The 21,775-nt window shown below is 37.8% G+C and overlaps 1 long non-coding RNA gene across 1 annotated transcript in view; it reads left to right on the forward strand.

The window, feature by feature from the left end:
• The window catches only part of LOC129532655 (uncharacterized), a 305,109-nt gene that overhangs the window by 46,834 nt on the left and 236,500 nt on the right, over positions 1–21,775 (forward strand). The gene's annotated exons all lie outside the window — the stretch shown is intronic.

Genomic DNA, 21,775 nt, shown 5'->3' on the forward strand with positions numbered 1-21,775 from the left:
TCTAATTGATATGAAAGGTAAAAAAAAAATACCAAACAAAACAAACTATGGTAAAAACATAACTTTTATATTAACTTTCTATCATATGATAATTAATGTACAAAGTATGAATGGTACTATTTTGTTTTTCTTATATTTTAATAGTTGTGATGGTTAATTTTATGTCAGTTTGGCTAGGCCATGGTACCCAGATTTTGGTCAAATTTGATTCTAGATATTTCTGTGTAGGTATTTTCTAACGATGAGATTAATATTTAAATCAGTCGACTCTGGGCAAAGCAGATTACCTTCCAAAATGTGGGTGGGCAATATCCAATCAGTTGAGGCCTTAAGAAAAAGATTGATCTGCTCTAAAGAAAGAGGAAATTCTGCTAGCAGATTGCCTTTGGACTCAAACTGCAACCCTTCTCTGGGTTGAGGGACTGTTAGCCTACCCTGTAGATTTTGGACTTTCCAGGCCTCCACAACCTTGTGAGCCTATTCCTTAAAATAAATCTCTCTCTCTTTGTGTACACACACACACACACACACACACACACACACACACACACACACACACACACACACCCTATTGATTCTGTTCTCTGGAGAATCCTAATACAGTAGTGAAACAGATTACACTCTGATCGTGTTCTCCTCATACTAACTAGCTCTTGTAATACTTAACTCTTTGAGGCAATTATACACCCCCACCCTCTTGCTGGATTCAGGCAAAGATTCTTTTGGGAGAGGGAGCTCCTGATACATCAGTGAGCAGACCCATTTCCACTTCCCAGAGGGTGTAAAGAAGGTCCAATCAGCGATTGGTCAGGGAATGTCAACTTATATGCAGCTACCAGTGATCTCTTAGACTAGCCCTTTCAAGGCTGCGGGGTGGGAGCTACACTCAGGAACAACAACCTCATAAACCAGAGATGTACCTCTGGAGACGCTGTTGCTGGTGGTAAGAGGTTCAGAGTGGTTCCAGTTGGACAAGATCTTGCCAATTCAAGCAATTCTTCTTCTTTTCTTTTTTTGTGAGACGCAGTCTCGCTGTGTCGCCCAGGCTGGAGTGTAGTGGCGCCATCTTGGCTCACTGCAAGCTCCGCCTCCCGGGTTCATGCCATTCTCCTGCCTCAGCCTCCTGTAGCTGGGACTACAGGCGCCTGCTACCGCGCCCAGCTAATTTTTTGTATTTTTAGTAGAGACGGGGTTTCACTGTGGTCTCAAGCTCCTGACCTCATGATCTGCCCGCCTTGGCCTCCCAAAGTGTTGGGATTACACGCGTGAGCCACCACGCCCGGCCCAATTCAAGCAATTCTAATAGGGTCATTGAATCTTTCTGGCTAGTATTGGAAGTAAACTAGGGAGGAAACAAAAAAGAAATGGGACTTCAGGCAAGAAGAAACGGACTAGCCTACTTCTTTGCTTCAAACCTGCCTGATGCCATAGGAATTGGAAGTTGAAAGGAAGGAATAAGAGAAAAGCTAGTGAGGAATGATGGGGAACTGGGAGAAATGGTGCCTGGTAGATGAGGTGAGAAGAGGAACTAGGTTTTGAGGGCATGTGAGACTACTTTTAGGAACTGTGCATGTAAAGACTAGATGGTGCTTGGGGGTCCTACATCATGCAGATGGGAGCAGCAAGCTAATAATGTACTTTGACTAATTTATTATAATGTAGTTATGTTGATTTGCTGTGAGGATCAAACAAATGAGATGAGGTAGGTGATGGTGCTGGGTAAACCATAAAATAATGCAAATGCAATTTAATAAAGGATATGTGGGTGTGCAGGAGAAAAACTATTCAAATGAAAGTTGGCACATCATTTTTCCATCCTACCAGCCTGCTCCTTTGCCCAGTTTCCCCTGATTTTAGGTGCTAAAAAGTAAAACCAAAGAGAAGGAAAGAAGGAATAGCAAATCTTATCAGCTCTCACCTAGACTATTGCAATAGTCCTTTCCCCCAGTATTTCCTGGAGTAATCCTTCTAAGGCAAATATGCTCCTATCACTTTCCACTAGAAAGTGGAAAGACACTGAGATATGCCACCTAGATCCTCCTTTGAGGAAGAACTTTATGGAGCATGGTCAGCAGACAGCCTCAGCTCTCCACTCCTTTCATATCTGCCTCAGCTAGAGTCTCTCCCCCTTCCCCCAGTCCAGTCCCAACTTCCCTTCTGACCACACAAGTCACATCCTGAGTGGAAGTAGGAGAACAAGGCCTAGAGATTTCTACTTGAAGAACTACAACTCTGAAGAGTCCTTCTTGCTTCAGAACTCCTTACTGGGTTGTAGTTCTGAGGCTTTGCTGGGACTGCATCTTAGCTTAACTTCTCTCTCCACCCACTCTTGCTTCCTCCTTTTGTCTTCTCTTCATAGGTATTGATCCCTCATAAACATCTGGCACCCCAAACTCTGTCTCAGTACTTGGTTTCAGAGAACGCAGCTTGCATACCATCTTTAATCCTTTAAGTGATTGCTTGTTGTCTCCACAGAGCTTCCTAAGTAGGAGGACGTGGTCATCTCCTAAATAGACCTGGCACACAGCAGGGGCTCAGTAAATACTTGTTGCCCTTGGTATGCAAAGCCAGAGGATGAATAGGAGAACAATATTCCTTCCTCAGCCCTTCTTTCTTACAATTCCTGCAGTATTGTTTTCTCAATAGAAATAAAAAACATTAAATAGGAATATCTTGTAGACTAGATTATAAGTTACCATGAGTTTTAAAGTTAAAACTTGTTAATTTCAAATTGTTTTGGCCCAAGCAGGACGTTGCTTTAATCTCCGGCCTCAAACCCTGGAGATTAAACCCTGTTGATACTTCTGTGCTGTTAGAAGGACATTCATTAATAATCTGAGATGTTCTGATCGTCTGCATCCTGACCTACATAGTATAGCATAAAGCATTCTCCACCATCTGCTGTCACCATCTTTGCAGCCAGATCTCCTGCCTTCCTTAATCTACATGCTTTACCCTAGCCATGTGGAACTGTTGTAGATTCCCTTGGAGTGGCCATGTGTTTTGAATATGCCCTAGATCCACCCGCTCATTTTTGTTCTGGTCATTGCATCTTGAATCTTTATTTTTGTTGAGGGTCCAGAACTTTCCTATGCCCTCTCCATGTGGTGTGGGTGAAGATGACTCTTCTTTTGGCTGGAGGAGTGGACTTGTGACCTAGGTCTGCCAGAGTGTCATATTCCCTTGAACATACTAACAGGAGATTGTGTGATTCAATTGGACATAGTAAGGCTCAATTTCGGGGCTTTTGTAAAACTAGTAGGAAAGAAGAAACATTTCTTTCTACTAGGGTTAATGAGAGACTGCCATGCAAGCTTAGAGTTGTTGCCAGCCACCTTGCCACCATGAAGGGGATGTCAGCCTCAGTATTGAGTCTACAGAGAGGAAAATGGAGCTGAGAGATAGAGATGCTAGTTTGTAATCTGTTAAATGCATAGATTTAGACATATGTGAAGGCTGTATAACCCCAGATATTTTTACCTATTTGAGGCTGTACATTTCTATGCGTTTGTGTGTTTGAGTTTGTATATGTATATATGCCTTAAATGACACCTCACCTCTCACTCCTGGACCTGGCGAGCACCTTTGTTTTTTAAGCCTGAGGACACATCACTTCCCTATTGAACATGAATTCCTTGGTCAGAGGCTAAATTATTGCCTCCTTTGGTCTCTCATTGCGTCTAGCCTATAGCTTCACTGGGGCATGTTTTACTTGCCGTGGCTTTCATCTGTTTACGTCTTCTGTTGCATAGTGATTCTCCTCCACTTCAGAGACTATACATTCTTTATTTTCTTATCTCCAGTACATCATAGAGTACCTGGCACATGGTAGGTACTTTTTATATTTGCATAAATGAGTGAAACTAGAAATAAGGGGTGGTCTATTATTTAAGTATAGCTACCCCAAAATACTGGATAAGATGTTTTTTGACTCTACTAATGGGATTATATATGTTTTCACTTGCAAAGAAGCTTTATTTATTGGAAGTATTAGAAATATGATGGTACAAAGTATAATTTCCAACTGAAATAGGTAGTTTCAAGAATAATGTCCTAGGATGACATGTGGAATGTACTATGGTATTCCCATTGCTGTGCTTTCTGTAGGCAGCTTCAGTATTGTTTTTGCAATCATTAGAACTTAACCTTTGTTTTGTACTTTTGTTGTGAAAACCAATTGATTCTCAGCAACAATATTGGAAGCTTCTTTATCCTACCAGGATTTAAGGTAGACTAGAAGGTCCAAATCTGCCTTCTTCAAGTGATGCTTGAAGTTTTCACGCATGTGGTGGGAAAACAACTGCTTCTCATTAGTTTAGTCTAAAATAAAAGCTGTTTAGTCTTTTGAACATTTTAATGAGTTATTTTCTTGATCGCTTGGGTGAAACATTTCTCTGCAGTTAAGCAAATATATTAGAGGCACGTACAAATCTGTCAAACTTGATGTGTTGACTTTGCTCAGAACTTGGTTATTAATAATTTCTTAATAAGCAGCCCTTTAATCCTCCTGGTTTTGTAGACTGAACCTTTCTGATATCAAAGGATGAAGAGAGAGACATAGTAAACCTTTCTGTAAACATTGAGAGGAAGTTGGTAGAAGGCTCTCTGGCCCTGATGTGGTTTGCAAAATACATCAAAGCCAAGCAGTAAGAAATAATTATAATCAAGAAACTGAAAATGGTGACACAGATATATTTGTCTTTTGGTGGGAATGTTACTCCATCACACCATTTAACAGAATTGTTTGGGAATAGTAGTAAACAGATTTTATTATTAAGAAGAACTAGGAAAATTTTGTCTTTTCACTTTATGACAGGAAGGCAGACCTATAGACTGGATATTTTCTCTTTTTTCAAAAATTTTACTGTGCTTTTACTGTTATTTGGAATAAACTCACATTCTATAGGTTAAATCACCTACTCTATTTTTAAGGACTGTGAGTTACATATGCATATTTGCTAGTAGGCAAAGTAAATGAAGTTATGATTGTATTACCAAAGTACAAAATTTGGTAAGTAAGATTTGGCTACAGAGAGGATAAGGGATAAAAATAAATATCATCTTGGAATATTTTTAAATGCACAGTGACATTTCAGGAGAAATGTACTTAGTTGCCTATTTTTTGAAAAAGCAAAGATCAGAGAAGTGAAATGTGGGAGTGATTCTATTAATGTTTCTGGTAGATTTTCCTATATTCTTAAAAATCTCAAGTTTCTTTCAGATTCATACACTAATAATTATATAAAGAGGGCAGAGAAAACAGCAATTATTATGATGACTGGATTAAGTACCCTGGCATGAAACAGAGAAAAACAAGCATATCTGCATATGGGAACATGGCCACATAATGTTTTCAGCAACAGATTTCTATGGAGGATTTTTGGCATGAGTAATAAACATTCATATTGTTGGAATTGCCACATGAGTTATACTGGGGACTATTTTAAGATAAACCGGAACCTGTTAATTATTTCTTGGACTCTATAGTTCTAATTTATGTATTGTAAGATAAGAAGAATGTAAGTTGTTGATGACTTTTCTCTGGAGCATTATTAGTGCAGGTGTTTGTGGTTCTGAAACAATTTGAAAATTAAAAAATTCTGTGTAGCATTTTCAAGTCAGAAGGTGTAGGGTGTATTGATGATTCAAACTAATATATTCTGATTCAATCAATTATAATTGGCAGAAGCAGATTAGAACTCTAAGTAGGATGGGATATTCTTACTGTTTTTGACTTCTTTTATCCTCAGAATGTCATGAGGAAAATGTGATAATAATAATAATGCCAATCTCATAGTATGGCTACTATGAGAATCAGATAAAATTATGTATGTGTAGGGCACTTTGTAAATTACAAGTTACTAAATTGTATCTATACTTATTACCATTTTAAAAACATCGACGTTACTTCTAGCAGACGCTTATGGTGCACCGAGCTTCATCCTGTTAGCCCACCTGATTTTAGTGCAGCTTAGGTGGACAGCTCCATGTGAGTTAACAGCATCCCTCATCAAGCACAGGATGTGACCTCTCTCTGCTGCCTTGGAGGGCTTTTTGTGAAAGCGCAGAAGGCTGATTAGTCATATACAGACACAACCTGGAAGCTTGGGAAAGTGAATACCCTATGAGATAGGCTTGCTCCAAAGGCTGGTGGGAATCAGTGCATAAATGTCTCAGGCTTCCTGTCCTCTGGTGAGACAAATCTGAGGTATGGCCCATGCCATTCCCCAGAGGAGAGGAGCCTCCGTGAGAGTGAGCTCTAGTTGCCCACAGCAATAATCAGCAGATTAACACATGGATTGTACTGTCTTTTCCCTACTCCCTCACTTCTGCTTTCTGGGGCTGCCTCTCTTCAAACCATCTGCACCCAGCCTTTGTCTCAAGCTTTGCTCTCTGGATGTATTACTCTAGCCTAACTCCCTCTAGACATATTAGCATAGTGCTAAAGAAACAAAAAAACATCAAACTACAGCAAAAATGAGATATTTCAGTAAGCACCCTATGGAGAAAATTCCTGGCAATGAGTTTTACTACCATACTGAAGGGATTAGGGAACTGCTGTGATAATAGGTACTGTACTCAGGACTTTCAAAACTTCAGAGCTGTTGTTTTCAGTATATTTCAGACCTTTAATTACAGAAGAAAGTCTTGAATGTGGGGAGTGGGAACTCACATCAGTTCTGTTTGAGTCATTGAATAACACTGTATAAAGTCTGCTGTTATAAAGCACTTTGAAAGGGGCGACCTAAGGAATGAAGAACAAAACATCAAAGGAACAAGAAAGAAGGAAGAATTAAGAATCGTGTGGATAATTGAGTCCCCAAACTTTGCCTGTTTTAGGCTTCCTTCCAATCCAGCATTTATCTTGGGACTGCCGGGTCTTATGTTCCATGAGCGCTGGGAACTCTGTGTATTGTTCCCTCTGTGTCACCTCACACAGCACATGGGACACAGCAGCTGCAAATAAGCAAATTTGGAATAAATGAATAAATTAACTGATTGAATTTCCCTGCTTAGGAGTGTGATGTGAGGGAAAGCCTTAGACCAGAAGGTGGCAGAAGGGGTTCAAGCCTAGGATCTGTCATTAACCTGACACATCAGCTTGCCAACTCAACAGTCCTGCTGGTGCTGGGTATCCCAACACCAAAACAAAGGCCTTTAATTGGTTTCAGAGTTTTAAGAAAACTTAAGCAACCGGACTTTGAGAGCAAGCAGAAATGGGTGTGAATCTAAGACATCCCAAATGGGTGACCTTGTGAAAGTTAGTTTACATTTCTAATCCTAAAGTTTTGAGTTTGTCAAAGGGATACAATGGATGGTTAAGATGCTAACATTTAACATAGATAAAACTTTTGATATATAGTAGTCAATAATGTCTATTATTCCCTGCTATCTTCTTTTATTATTGGATTTCTGTGAGTCTCCGTTTATCTGACAAAGAACCCTAGACTGGAGGAAATAGAAGAAAAAGAGTAGGACTGAGTAATTGATAGCTTGGGAATAAACCCTTCAAATATCAAAGAACTATTTATTTTTGTTGTTATATATCCAAATATTATAGATATATTATCAGGAAAGTTGGCATGCATACTAGTAATTTATTTTCTAGAAAAACTAGTATTTTTAAACTTTCTTAAAACTCAGACGTTTTATTTTTGGTCTTCCAGATTTCTATTGCCTCTTTGTTTTTTCATCTTCTCTTCGTTTTCACGGGTATCCTGCTTCCTTCTGTCAGGGGCTTTCTTCTCCTCCTCTTTTTCCCTGAGGATGTGGAGTCTTGCTGCGAGTTGGTAGTACTGTCTTGAGGACTCTGTTCTTGCACTGACCTTTTCTGCCAGTTCCTGAGCTCTCCAGCCCCTTTCATTAGAAGGAGCCAAGCATTCATTTGTTCACTGAGCATTTTATTTTTGTAGCAACTTACTGAATCTTCCAGTTCAGTGGATGCATTCCAGGCCAGAGGCTGCCTAAAGTATTTTTCAACAAATACTGTCCTCCAAACTCTCCTTCCTGGGTGTGAACTTAAAGATTGTTTGATGGGAATGGGCATGCTTAGCAACAGAATGCAGAGGGGAAAACTGGTGAGTTTGGTGAGCTGGAAGCCTGGCTTTACCTGGCTAATATGCCTCAACTGGTGAAGACCCTTTGGTGTTAGAAATCATTCCTCCCCTCCTTCCAAATTAACCCCCAACGAAGAAACAACATTTTTGCTTAGAAGAGTTACTTGTTTCTGTGTCATACTGCAAAAATAGCTGCCATTCTTCACCTCTTTCTATACCCTTCCCTTTGCAATGCGATCCCTTCTCTTTGCAGCTTCTCCCATAAAAAGGTACATTCTGTTTCTCTAAAACTTGAACCTAGGCTGGACTTATGACTTCCCTTGACAAATAGAATGCAGAGAAGTAACTATGTATGATTTAGAAGCCTGGCCTCAGGAGGCCGTGTGGTTTCTACTCTTTCTTCTGGAATGCTGCCAGCCATCATGTGAACAAGCCTGGGCAGTCTGATGGAGAATGGGATACCATGTGGGCCAGCAAGGAGTCATCCCAGTTTCCCAGGCAAGGCCTCAGACATGTGAAAGAGCTTAGCCAAGATTAGCCAAGCCTGGGCAAATGAGCAGAACCATCTAGATGGCCTAGAGATTCTTGAGTCCTAATACAGGATTGTTTTAAACCATTAAGTTTTGAGATGATTTGTTATGCAGAAAAATTGAACTGAATTTAGGTTTTACAAACCCACTAATATACACTATGTTAAATTGATAATTTAGATTCTAGGACGGCAATGACAAGCATGGATAATAATAAATACCAGAGCAGAGATGGGGCTAGAGGGCAAAGTTCCAGTATGCAAGGATGTTTCTTCAATGTTGCCTTTATCTGATCTCATTGATGGGCAATTCTTTGAGGACTCAGGCTCTTTGGTGGCTTTCATAGTATAAAGCTTTTGTAATGTCATTATAATGTCATCAAGTACTATTCCAGCTCAGGAGGTCTCAAACTCTAGGGCTCCACACTCCTTTTCTAGGAGTTTTGTCTGTCCTGGGGTATTGTGAAAGATGGGCACACAGGACAAATCAGGTGATGACTGAACTAATCTCGGGGCATTGCTGTTGGATGAGCAATGTTTATGAGAAGTTTATTGAAAATGTTCTGTTTATACTTCTATATTACATTAAATTGCATGACTTCAAGGAATTATTTTTCAAAAAATCATTTTTTTTTGTTTCTAAGTAACTAAAGATGTAAGTAAACGATGAAAATTCAGTTTAACTTTTGTTAACTCAGCATTTAATCTTGTGCTCATTGGCTCACACATGACAACAAAAGGTCTTTAATGCTGAGTCTAAAAAGAATTTAAACGAACATGATGTTAGTAATTTCTTTCTGGAAATTCCTTTTTTTCACTTAGCAAATTATTTTCTCTCTACAGAATGCGAATGCTATATCCAAGGCTTCCTCTCATTTAAAAATTTTGAAGGGAGCTTTTTCCTTAATTAGCTAGAAACATCCAGATTTCATTGGCTTTATCCAGAGGCTGTAAGTCCTCATCACTAGTCAAACTCAAAATATTCAGAACAGAATTTGGTAAACTCAAGAAGAAGTAATCTCTAGATATTTGAAGATATTTCTATATTTATATGTTTCTCCAGGAAATTTTAGGACTACATTAATATTTTTTCATCTAAGGTGACCAGCTTTTCCATTTTTTAATAGGATTGTGAAATAGTCCTTACTTAAGAAGATGTTTGAGATTCAGGAGAGATAAAAACTAGATAGAGAAAAACACTGTTGTGAATCATATGCTTTCGAAAAGGAAAATGTTCAAATTATCACAGTGTTACATGCTGTTTGGCTGGTTGGCTGTGCCAAGATGAGATTGGAACTTTGCCCGTCAGATCCCTTGGCTTCACTGAGCAGAGTTTTGTACCAATACTGCAGTAAAATTCTTGCTATTTATTTAAGACACAAATCAACATAGAAGTATATACTCTAAGCCTAGAGAATCGAGAGAAAACTAGTCTTGACACAAAATTAGTAACACTTAAATTTATTTAATTCAAAGTCCATGTTAAAGCTCCTTCCAGAAAGAGGCGTATAGAGACATTGCCCAGTGATTATTATATGTCAAGAGTCTGATGCTCAGATTGGGCAAAACCAAGAGCCTCTTTTTCTCTCTACCTCTTTGCTGAATGTCATCTTAAACTGGCTTATTTTTTCCCAGTATTATACATTATAGCTGTGTATTATACCTATAAAATTAGATGATCAGGTAATGTAAGGCTTGCCTTTTTGAGGCTGTATTTGTATCCGAAGACAGAGAACAGATCATAGAAAGTCTGTTTATCATTGAGTTTATCTCAAGTGGCCACAGAGACATTTTTACGGAAAATGATTATTCTCTATTCCCAAAGTTTATTTTGGATTCTGCTCCCAGTCCCCATTCACTGTTTCCCAGGTCTAATAAGTTTCCTTCTAAATTTGCCTTGAACTGTTTGGGAATCTGTGAAGCCCACGGAGGTATACTCAGAACGCAGTGTGATGTGAGAAAGTGCATTTTTCCAGGAAGAAAAGCCAAATCTCTTAGGAGATTCTCACACAAATACATGCTTCTCCTCTGAAGTTGGAGCACCATCACTTAAATTGGCCATTGTGATTAAAGATGCTCCATTTGCTATGACTTCTTTCCCAGATAAATTGGCATAAATGGCTTAGCTGTCTAACAGCTTATAATCACCACCCATAACACAGTTATCAAAAAAGTTCTAAACAGTATGGTATGACCCAAACTATAGTAGAAGAGTAAATAAAGAGATTCATGTGACCTATGGTGGAAATTTTTGAAAGATGTCACACTGAATCTTTATAAGCCCAGTTAAGAGCTAGAACATTTTAGGCATTCTTGACAGTATTATAAACAAATTCTACACAACTTTTAACTAATAAATGAATTTATCATCTCATTAAAAATAATAGTGATAGATGTGTTTAGAATTAGATCAGTGGCTTAACTATGTCAGAGCTCTAGGTTGGCATCTCCATGATTCTCTTGTTCTACCCTCATGGTTGTAAAATGGCTACCACATCTCCAGGCATAATGTCACATAAATGACTTTAACTAAAGGCAAATGTAGGGTGAGAGCCAAAATAGTGAATATGATCTCTCCTCATGTCACTCTCATCTTTTATCAGGAAAGAGAAAAAATCTTTCTGGAACAACTTTCTTTACAATCTTCCCAGATAACTATTCTTTATTCCTTAAGGACCAAAACTTTGACGCATAGCCATTACTAGAAACAGGAGGTCTTGGAAAGTGAGTGACTAGATTTTTCAGCCTTTGCAACAGGAGGTGAGTGATGGTTAAGTGGGTCAGGAATGGCTACGAGGTAGCAACAATCGTGTCTCTGCTATGATTGCCAAAATTTAAAAAATCAAGAGATTTCATGTGAAAATCTGAATTACACCATCTTTGGAAAAATGAGAAAAATCTGAAAATGCTGGCCGTGCTTGTGTGAAAAAGATAAGCCATCGCTCAGTAGCAGTTGCTTTATTAGGATAGGGAATGAAAATTGATTTTGCCACAGGCCTCATTATTGTCCATTTTCTTCCCAACACTGGGACTCTGTTATTTGCCATTCCTCATTGTGTTTGCCATGTTGTTTTTGCTAGATGAGGGCTCTTTCTTTTGTTCATGATACTTGGTTTTCCACTATAGGTATTTCAGATGAGTTTGTTTAGGTGGTAAGACCAAGAAAACACAACATTCCAGAGTGACTTTTTTGGGTCCCTGTCTGTATGTAAAGTTTTGCTTTTAAAGAAGAAAAACCTAACTTTTAAGCAGATCATCTAGAATCTTAAGCCTTGCAGATCAAGTGAAAGTAATGCATTTGGCTGGAGATGTCAACTTGTCATGTCCAGCAGGGAAAGTTAAGGAGGAGAGAAATGAATTTGCATCTCCCAAGATGATCAGATTCGGAGTAAAAATAATACAGTTGTAGAAACAAAATAAAACCCAATCAAAATTCCTTTAAAATGAAGTTACTGAGTTTGTTCATTTGAGAACAGCAAGGGAAAAATATGAAATATTGAGAACATTTAGGGAAAAATATGAAATACAGTGATTTGAGGGGGACTTTAATGGATTCCCACAGGAAAAATATCATTAAAGAATTTAGAAAACAGCATCATGCAGTTGAGGAGATTTTTCTTTTTGCACCATTCTTAAAATGCCTCCAACTGATTTTCATTTACATTTTGACTCTAGGGACCCAAACATCAAAATTATACCGTTCAATACAGAATGACTCAGCAGCACCAGTGTTTCCTAAGTCTTGAACGTGAAGAACATACTATATTCTTATATTTTTATATAAACTACATTTTTATATAGGTTAAAAATTCACAAGCATTTATTGAATGGATTAGATTACTGTAGTCACAAAGGTCTTTTTATACACTGCTTCTGTCAAATGTGTTTTTACTCACAAGATTTCAATAGTTTCTTAATTTGTACACGTTAAATCTTATCTCACCTGCTCAACTCATAAGGTTTGGCTCCACCCAGCTTCTCCCACACTCTCTTCCATTATTTTCTACTAACTCCATTCACTCCTGAAAGATTCTTTCTTTACTGTTTCAGGTACTCACTGCTTATATTCCCTGTCCCGTGTCACTCTATTTATTTTCTATGTCTGCAAAGCCAGTCGTTCCACACCCAACTCTCATCCAGACTAAAAAAAATTTTCAAGGTTCACTTTCTGACTTGACCTCTCCCAGGATGCTTACCTCATCTTCAACATCATTAATAATCCGTTTTCATTGAGTTGCAACACTTTATACAGCCTTGTAGAGAACATTATTGCTGTATGGATAGAGATGATATGCTCATCAAGGACAAGGTTAGAACATTTTATTTCTTTTCTGGCCTTCATGCTGCCCATCATAGCACTGAGTACAAATTGGGGACTCAGTAAATGCTGATGAATAATACTTCCCTGACATCTTCAAGCAGAGTTCAGTGCTTCCTTTATATCTTGTCCTATGAAGCATTGTTCAGAGCTTCATTAGAGCAGTGGGCTCTATAAATAAATACCTGTTTATAACCTGTCTCCTACACTAGACAGTAAGTCCTTGGTGATCTGCAACTATATTCTCTTCATCCTCAAGTCTCCAGCCTTTCAAGCTGCTGGGCACATAGGCTTTTAATAAGTATTTGTTGACCAAATGTATGCATAATAGTTTTTCAGGTTAGAGTAACTAGCAGCACTGAAGACAATTTGATTAATAAAGTGACATCCCTGGTACTAGAAGCTGAGTATGTAGAAATGCATATGAGACTGGCAGTTCTACTCTAGGGAGAAAGGAGAAGTTTGCTGAAAAAGGAAGAAGTTTGCTGAAAAAGGGAGAATTTGTTAGGATAGATAATATATTTGGAATAATTTCGTTGTAAGAGTTTCTAGGCGTGGTCTTGTAAGGTTGGGAGTATTTTGCAGGTTGGTTTTTTTTTGTAGGGGTAATGAATAAATTAGACACTCATGGCTTGGTTTAAACAATGCTTAGAAATGTAGCCATGATCATGATGGAGAGGTTATTGAATTTTTACCTTCTTATACCCATAAGGCAGAGGGTGGAATTAGGGGGTGTTTGGGAGGAGGTTACATAGAAAAAATACTTGAGACTATAAGGGAAAAAGCTGAGTGATGGATAAAGGGATAAAAAGAATACACTGAGCCTCTTATCTGCTGTGGTGTTCTTAAAGCAGATAAACTGAGAATGGTGGCGCCCCCTAGCTGTCCACGTACATCCACTCTATCCTTAAATAGTGATTGGATTTTGGCAGCGCATATGGACAGGCTAAATTCCTAGTGTGTCCGTGGAACTAAATTCATATGATGTGTGCCACCTTTGGATCCGGACTTTTAGGAATGTGTGTGTGCCTCCTCCACACTCTCTTAATCTTTATGCCAGCTGGATTTAGAGGTTGATGAGGTCTTAAGGGATTCTGGAGCCACAAGATAGAAAGAATCTTGATTCCTGAATCACTACATGGAAGAGCATCACAGTCAAGCAAGAACACCTATGTTGAACTGTTCTGTGAACAAAAAAAACCCTTCAATTTTGTTTGTACCGCTTACATTTTTTTAACCCATTTGTCACCACAATTTAGCCTAACCTAATGAATGCACCAGATGTTTTTGCATTGACACAGCCTTTTCTGTCCTTTATATTTGCACTGCCACAAGATAAAATCCTGTGGTTGCTTTGTTGAGTTGGTTTGGGTAACTAGCAACTGGGGCAGGCTGCTTCCCTGTTACTTGCAGTAAACAAAGAAGAGTGAAGTCTCTAAAGTGACGTGTAGGGGAATGAGTTGAATGAGGCTTTATCAACAAAGATATTGGTACTGTTGTTAGCCTGAGACCTAGTAATATAATCTATGTTTTCAAGAAGTTTATTGTACAGTTGAAAAAGTGTGTCATTGGTGGGGCACCATGGCTCACGCCTATAATGTCAGCATTTTGGGAGGCTGAGGCAGGAGGATCGCTTGAGCTCAGGAGTTCAGGATTAGCTTGGGCAACATGGGGAGACTTCATCTCTAGAAAAATAAAAAAAACTAGCTAGGCATGTTGACCTCTGCCTATGGTCCTAGCTACCCAGGAGGCTGAGACAGGAAAATCACTTGAACCAGGAAGTTGAGGCTGCAGTAAGCTGTGATCGTGCTATTGCACTCCAGCCTGGGTGACAGAGTGAGAACTTGTCTCCTAAAAAAAAGAGTGATGTTTACAAATGCAAAGTATATTAACAGGCCACAAACACATGCCCAATGAATGGGCAATACATGGTCTTGGGGTTGATAAATGTGTCTCCAACACAGGCAGATGCAGTAAAGAATGGAAACAGCATATGTGGAAGGAGGAACCTGGAGAGAGAGAGGCGACTAGAAAATTTTAGCCCTTGGGATTTCACAGAAATTTTCAGGAGGGCTTTGGACTTCCATGGGTTATGGTATGAGGATGTAACATCATATTACCTACATCTCAAGGGAACAGGAGACCTCAGCTGATAAGTGCTTTGAATTAGTACCTTCTTATCCGTCCAATCCATTACTGTCACTCATTTATATTCTTAGCATCTAGCCCAGAGTGAAGCACATAGTAGAAGCACAGTATATTTGTTGAGTAGTCATTGATTGCTTTTACTTTCTAGTTGTGTTTTTAGTATTCCTAAACTATGTTCCACAGAACTGCAGGATCCTAGAATGTGCTTCAAACTGTTCTTTGAAGCACACCAATGACTTCCAAATCCACGGCTGCATCCTCAAACTCTTCTTGGATTGTCAGACTTGTGAATTGAACTGCCTACTAATTATGGTCAAAAGGATATCCCATGGGTCCGTCAAATTCATCACACACAGAAGCTTCAGGCTTATGTGTCCACTTTAGAAACAGTGCAGAAGAAGAGAGATTGTTTTGTTCCCGGTGACCATAAAAACCCTGAAAACAGAAACAGTCCCAAATGTCTAGGGAATTCTGTGCCTAGGGAAATGGGATAGTCTAATTGGCTCCATTGGGTCATGTGAGCCACTCTGGGGGAAGGCAAGGCAAGACTCCTTGATCAAGAGCCTCATTAGAGGCTGATGTGAACTGGGGGAGATGCACTTCCCAGAGGGAAGTAAAATGGGACAGATAAAATAACCAAGGATACTTACGGTAGCAATTTAATAAATATTTGTTAAATTGAGTTGCATGTGGATCTTCACAACCAAAATTTTTTTGAACTTTACAAAGATAACTTTTTGGCCTACCTTTCAGTATGAACTTAATTTTGTTGAGCCAGCTGCTTATCTTTGGTATAGAAGCTGTTATGCTAAGTTTTAGCTCAGGCTATCTTAGGCAGATTTATAACCTCCTGAGATGCTGACATTATAATGAAAATGCTGACAGCCTCCAAGTTTTGCTGACAGGAACGGCACAGCTGTGATAAAACTAGAAGATGAATGGAAATACAGTGCCTCATCCTTGTGGAATTGTCATGGGTTTACCTGGAAGAGAAACAAGTCCTTAATTAGCCCAGGGCTGGAAGAAAGGCTCTCCAACATTAGAGGCCCAAGTTGGTTTGGATTCAATTGTCATGGTATTTTCCCAGGCCATTTTAAAACATGCCTGAAGGAATTGAAGAATAGAATATCATTAAAAAAAAATCATTTCGCTTTGGCTTTGTCATCTAAATGAGGGGTCAGCAAACAAGGACCCATGGGCCAAATGTGACCCACAGCAGGTTATTGTAACTAAAGGTTTCATTAGAACACAGCTATGCCTGTTCATTTAAATATTGCCTATGGCTACTTTTGCATTATGGCAGAGTTAATTGTGACATAGACAGTTCGCCCACATAGCTTAAAAAATTTACTCTCTGGTCCTTTACAGAAAAAGCTGATAGACCTTGAATTTAAATAAATTATTTTCAAGACTTTTCATTGTTTATTTTGTTTCATGATATCATACATGACCTCTTTGCCTTCTACACACATCTTTCTAATTATGCTTAGAATATGTAGCTGTTTTAAAATACAAAGTAAAGTAGATTTGTTTAGAAATTCCATTATAATTCTTGAGAAACTTGGAGACACCTGGGATTTCCAACATTGAAATGATGCCCTAACTTTTCTAGTAAGAGTGTTGGATAAATTTCAGCAAAGGTGAAACAATCCAAAGAATAATTTTTCAGAGTCATTATCTTCCAGGGAACATAGGGTCAGGCACAAAAGTTGGAAGTACTGCAATCAGACAGATTTGAATCATTTAACATTGTTGAGCTGTTAAGAAAAGTAGATTAAGGCTCTTCCTTGAAGTTTTATTTTTCTTTGTTCCACATGGAGGTGAAGTGACAAAGAAATTTTACAAATGTTTGTGGGATTCCTATTTTGTATTGGACATGATGGGGGTATTTTCACCCAATTTGTATGCCATTTAATTGTAACAATAACTATAGGAACTAGGTGTTGCTCTTTTCATCGTTCAGTTGAAAGACAGACACTCAGAGAGATGAAACAATTTTCCTTGAGAAAAAGTTGTAGTGTTAGAATTTAAATCTAAATTGTCTGCTTCTATCCTGTATTCCTAAAAGCGCGGGCTTAATTTGCACTGTGATGTCTGAGCTGTGGGTATGATAAGTTGCTACCACATTGTCTCTTTCTTATCATTAGATGCTCATTTTCTTCTCAATAGAGAGGCAGCATAGTATATGCAGTGGTTCTCAGTCTATCCTAGAATATTTGAAATCAAAACTATTTTCATAATAATATTAGGACATTACTTGACTTTTTGACTGTGATTACCTCATGCATGCACAGTGGAGTTTTTTGGAGGTTACATGAGGTGTGGTGACATCATTCCTCTGATGCCTAATGGTTGTATAATCTTAAGTTTTTCTCTTTTAATGTTAATATTGTAAATATCGATAAACATAACCTACATAAATAAAAAAAATTTTCAAGTTCTGAATAACTTTTAAGAGCATAGAAGGGTTCTCACCAAAGTGTTGGGAAACCATGGTGAAGTGATTAAGATAATGTCCCTTACTCACCTCCCCAAGCCAGACCTCCTGGATTTAAAACTAGTTTCTATCATTCATTGACTTGGGCAAGTTTTTTTTTTTTATCTCAGCAGTCGTTGGTTTCTCATTTCTGACATAAGAACAACACTAATATCTATTTTACAAGATTGCTTAAATACATTCATATTTAATATTTAGAAGTCTTTGTTAAATAAAACAATAATGACTTCAGTTTCAGAAGCTTTGAGACTATGTTCAACTTTTCAAGTGTAGTTCCCTTCCCCCCCTGCCCTTTAAACTGTAAATAAGTTAGCTTTGTATAATTGTTCACAGTTATGGAATAAAAATATCCTAACCATCTTTAAATGAACTTTTAATTGCAGAATGATACATGTAAATTAGTAATCATTACTGTACAGCCTGTTTAACATAAAACGAGTAGAATACTGCCAAACCTCAAAAATCCCATTTGTACCCTCCCAGTCACCATCCCCCACTTATTTCCCAAGGACAAGCCCTATTCTGACTTATAACATTGTCAACTAGTTTTGCCTGTTTTTGAACTTCATATAACTGAAATCTTAGGGCATGCAGGATTTTGTACCTGGCTTCTTCCATTCATTATTCTGTTTGTAAAATTTATCTATTTTGCTATGTGTAGTTTATAGATAGGTCTATATCATTGTCGATAGTATTCCATTGTAGAAATATACATAATACATTTATCTCCCCTACTCTTGAAGGATATTTAGGTTATTTTTTAGATTTTGGCTATTATTAATAGGCTGTTATAAACATTCTTGCTCATGTTTAGACAAACATTTCGTTGGGGCATTCCTTAGGAGTGAAATGGTTGGGTTATAGGGATTACATATGACCATGTCTTAGGGGTTCGTATTGCTGAGTCATTGAGGGTGTGTATGTTCAGCTTTCCAATAGTTTTCCAAGGTGGCTCTATGAATTTACACGCTTACTAGCCCTGTATGACAGTCCAGTTGTCAACACTTGGTATTGTCTATACATTTTCTTTTGCTCATTCTTATTGATGTGTACAGAAATTACATTGGGTTTTGAATTTTCATTTCCCTGCTAATGAAGTTGAGTATTTATTCATTATTTGGATAACTTCCTCTGTGAAGTACCTGTTCAAAATATTTGAACTTTATTTTCCTATTAGGTTATCTATATTTCTTATTGATTTCAAGGAGATATGTATATATCCTACATGCATGTCCTTTGATAGTTTTAGTACATTTTTAAGGTTCTTTAGAGAGTTATTCTAGCATTCTGTCACCTCAACCATTTAAAATTTAAAGTGGCAAAAGAGCTTTATTAGTAGAGCATCTAATTTCACATCCACCATTTTAAGCTTTGCTATTATTACAGAAAAGCAAGTACAAAGTGTTGAGAAGAGAAAACAAATGGGATTTTGCTTCTGTAAGTTAATAGTTACATTTCAGCTGTTCTGTTTACACACCATTAAATGTACACCCCAGAATGTGGTAGAACAAGAAAAACAATAATATAGTTCTTACAATTTGTAATAAGCTGCACTTCACAGCACTTCACAAATAAACAGCAATCATATCTGATCTGGTGGACTCAGAGAGTAAGCAGAGGCTACCCCAGTTTATTATAGACATAAGCCCACCATGCAACAGACTAAGGGAAGGCTTACAGAGAAATGTCCAAACTTTCTTTGGAATACAACCTTATACTCATTGTTATGGAAGGCAGGCACTGTTTATTCTCAAATGCTCTTCCCATTGACTGGGCAGGCACTTACACAGAATAATCAAACAGCTGTTGACTTTGGAATTGAATTTTTTTTTTTCCAAACTTCTCAGTACTAGTTCTAAACCATGGCTGCACGTTAAAATCACCTGTTGAACTTCTAGACAATATTGATGCTTAATTGTGGTACTGAGCATCAGTTTTTTTTTTTAACTTTTATTTTAGGTTTTGGGGTACATGTGCAGGCTTGTTACATGAGTAAATTGCGTGTTGCTGAGGTTTGGCATATGAATAATCACATCACCCAGGTAGTGAACATAGTACGTGATAGGTAGTTTTTCAACTCACAACTCTCTCCCACCCTTCCCCTTCAGTGTCACCAGCATCTGTTGTTATCATCTTTATTTCCTTGTTTACTCAATGTTTAGCTCCTGCTTATAAGTGAGAACATGTGGCCTTTTTTTTCTGTTCCTGTGTTAATTCACTTAGGATAACATCATTCAGCTGCATTCGTGTTGCTGCAAAGGACATTTCTTTTCTTTTTATGGCTGTGTATTATTCCATGGTGTATATGTACCACTTTAGAAAAAAATTCAGTCCATTGTTAATGGGCATCTAGGTTGATTCCATGTTTTTACTATTGTGAATAGTGCTGCAGTGAACATACAAGAGCATGTGTCTTTTTGGTAGAACGATATATTTTCTTTTGGGTATATACCCAGTAATAAGACTGCTGGGCCAAATGGTAGCTCTGCTTTAGGTTCTTTGAGAAACCTCCAAACTGCTTTCCACAGTGGCTGAGATAATTTATGTTTTACCAGCAGTGTGTAAGTGTTTCATTTTCTCCTCCTTGTCAACATCTGTTATTTTTTGATGTTTTAATAACTCTGACTAGTGGGAGATGGTATCTTATTTTGGTTTTGATTTGCATTATTCTAATAATTAGTGATGTTAAGAATTTTTTTTAACACATTTGTTGGCTGCGTGTATGTCGTCTTTTGAGAACTGTCTGTTCGTTACCTTTGCTTATTTTTTTAAAATGGGGTTGCTTATTGAATTATTTAAGATCCTTAAAAATTCTGGATATTAGACGTTTGTTGGATACATAGTTTGTGACTGTTTTCTCCCATTCTGTAGGTTCTCTGTTTACTCTATTGATAGCCACTTTTCCTGTGCAGAGCTCTTTAATTAGGTCCCGCTTGTCAACTTTTGTTTTTGCTTCAGTGGGTTTTGGGGACTTGGTCATACATTCTTTGCCCAGGCTAATGTTGAGAAGGGGTATTTCCTAGATTTTTGTCTAGGATTTTTATAGTCTGTAATCCACCTTGAGGTAATTTTTACATATGGTAAAAGGGAGTGGTCCAGTTTTAATCATATGCTTATGGCCAGCTAGTTATCCTATTACCATTTATTGCATGGGAAGTCATTTCCCCCATTGCTTGTCATTGTCGACTTTGTTGAAGATCGGCTGCTTGTAGGTGTGTGGCTGTATTTATGGTTCTCTATCCTGATCCATTGGTCTGTTTATGTGTCTGTTTTTGTACCAGTACCATGCTGTTTTAGTTATTGTGGCCTTGAAGTTAAGTATAGGTGCAAGTTAGTCAGTGTGATGCCTCTGGGTTTGTTCTTTCTACTTAGGATTGCTTTGGCTATTTGGGCTCTATTTTGGTTCCATATTAATTTTAGAATAGTTTTTTTCTAATTCTGTGAAAAATGACCGTGGTATTTTGATAGGAATAGTATTGAATCTGTAAATGTCTTTGGGCAATATGACTTTTAACAGGATTTATTTCTCTATCCATGAGCATGAAATGTTTTACCATTTGTGTGCTGTCTGATTTCTTTCTGTAGTGTTTTATAATTCTCATTGCAGAGATCTTTCACCTCTTTGGTTAGCTGCATTCTGAGGTATTTTATTCTTTTCATGGCTATTGTAATTGAATTGCATTCTTGATTTGGTTCTCAGCTTGGATGTTATTGGTATATGAGAGTGCTATTGATTTTTTTATCCTGAAACTTTACTGGAGTTATTTATCAGTTATAGTGCCCTTTTGGTGGAGCATATGGCATTTTCCAGGTTGTCATTTTCTAGGTCGTGACTTCTAGAATGATATTATCTGTGAAGAGAGATAGTTTGACTTCCTCTCTTCTTATTTGAATGCCTTTTATTTCTTTCTCTTTCTTGTTTGCTCCTCCTAGAACTTCTAGTACTATGTTGAATAGGAATGGTATGAGCAACCTTATCTTGATCCAGTTCTCAAGACAAATGCTTTCAGCTTTTGTCCATTCAGTATGATGTTGGCTGTAGGTTTGTCATAAATGGCTCATATTATTTTTAGGTATATTTCATAGATGCCTAATTTGTTGAGGGTTTTAAATATGAGATGATGTTGAATTTTACTTAAAGCTATTTTTGCATCTATTGAGATGATAATGTGGTTTTTATTTTTAATTCTGTTTATGTGGTCAGTCACATTTATTGATTTGTAATA

The sequence above is a fragment of the Gorilla gorilla genome, chromosome 2 (assembly GCF_029281585.2).
Source record: "Gorilla gorilla gorilla isolate KB3781 chromosome 2, NHGRI_mGorGor1-v2.1_pri, whole genome shotgun sequence".
Taxonomy (NCBI): Eukaryota; Metazoa; Chordata; class Mammalia; order Primates; family Hominidae; genus Gorilla; species Gorilla gorilla.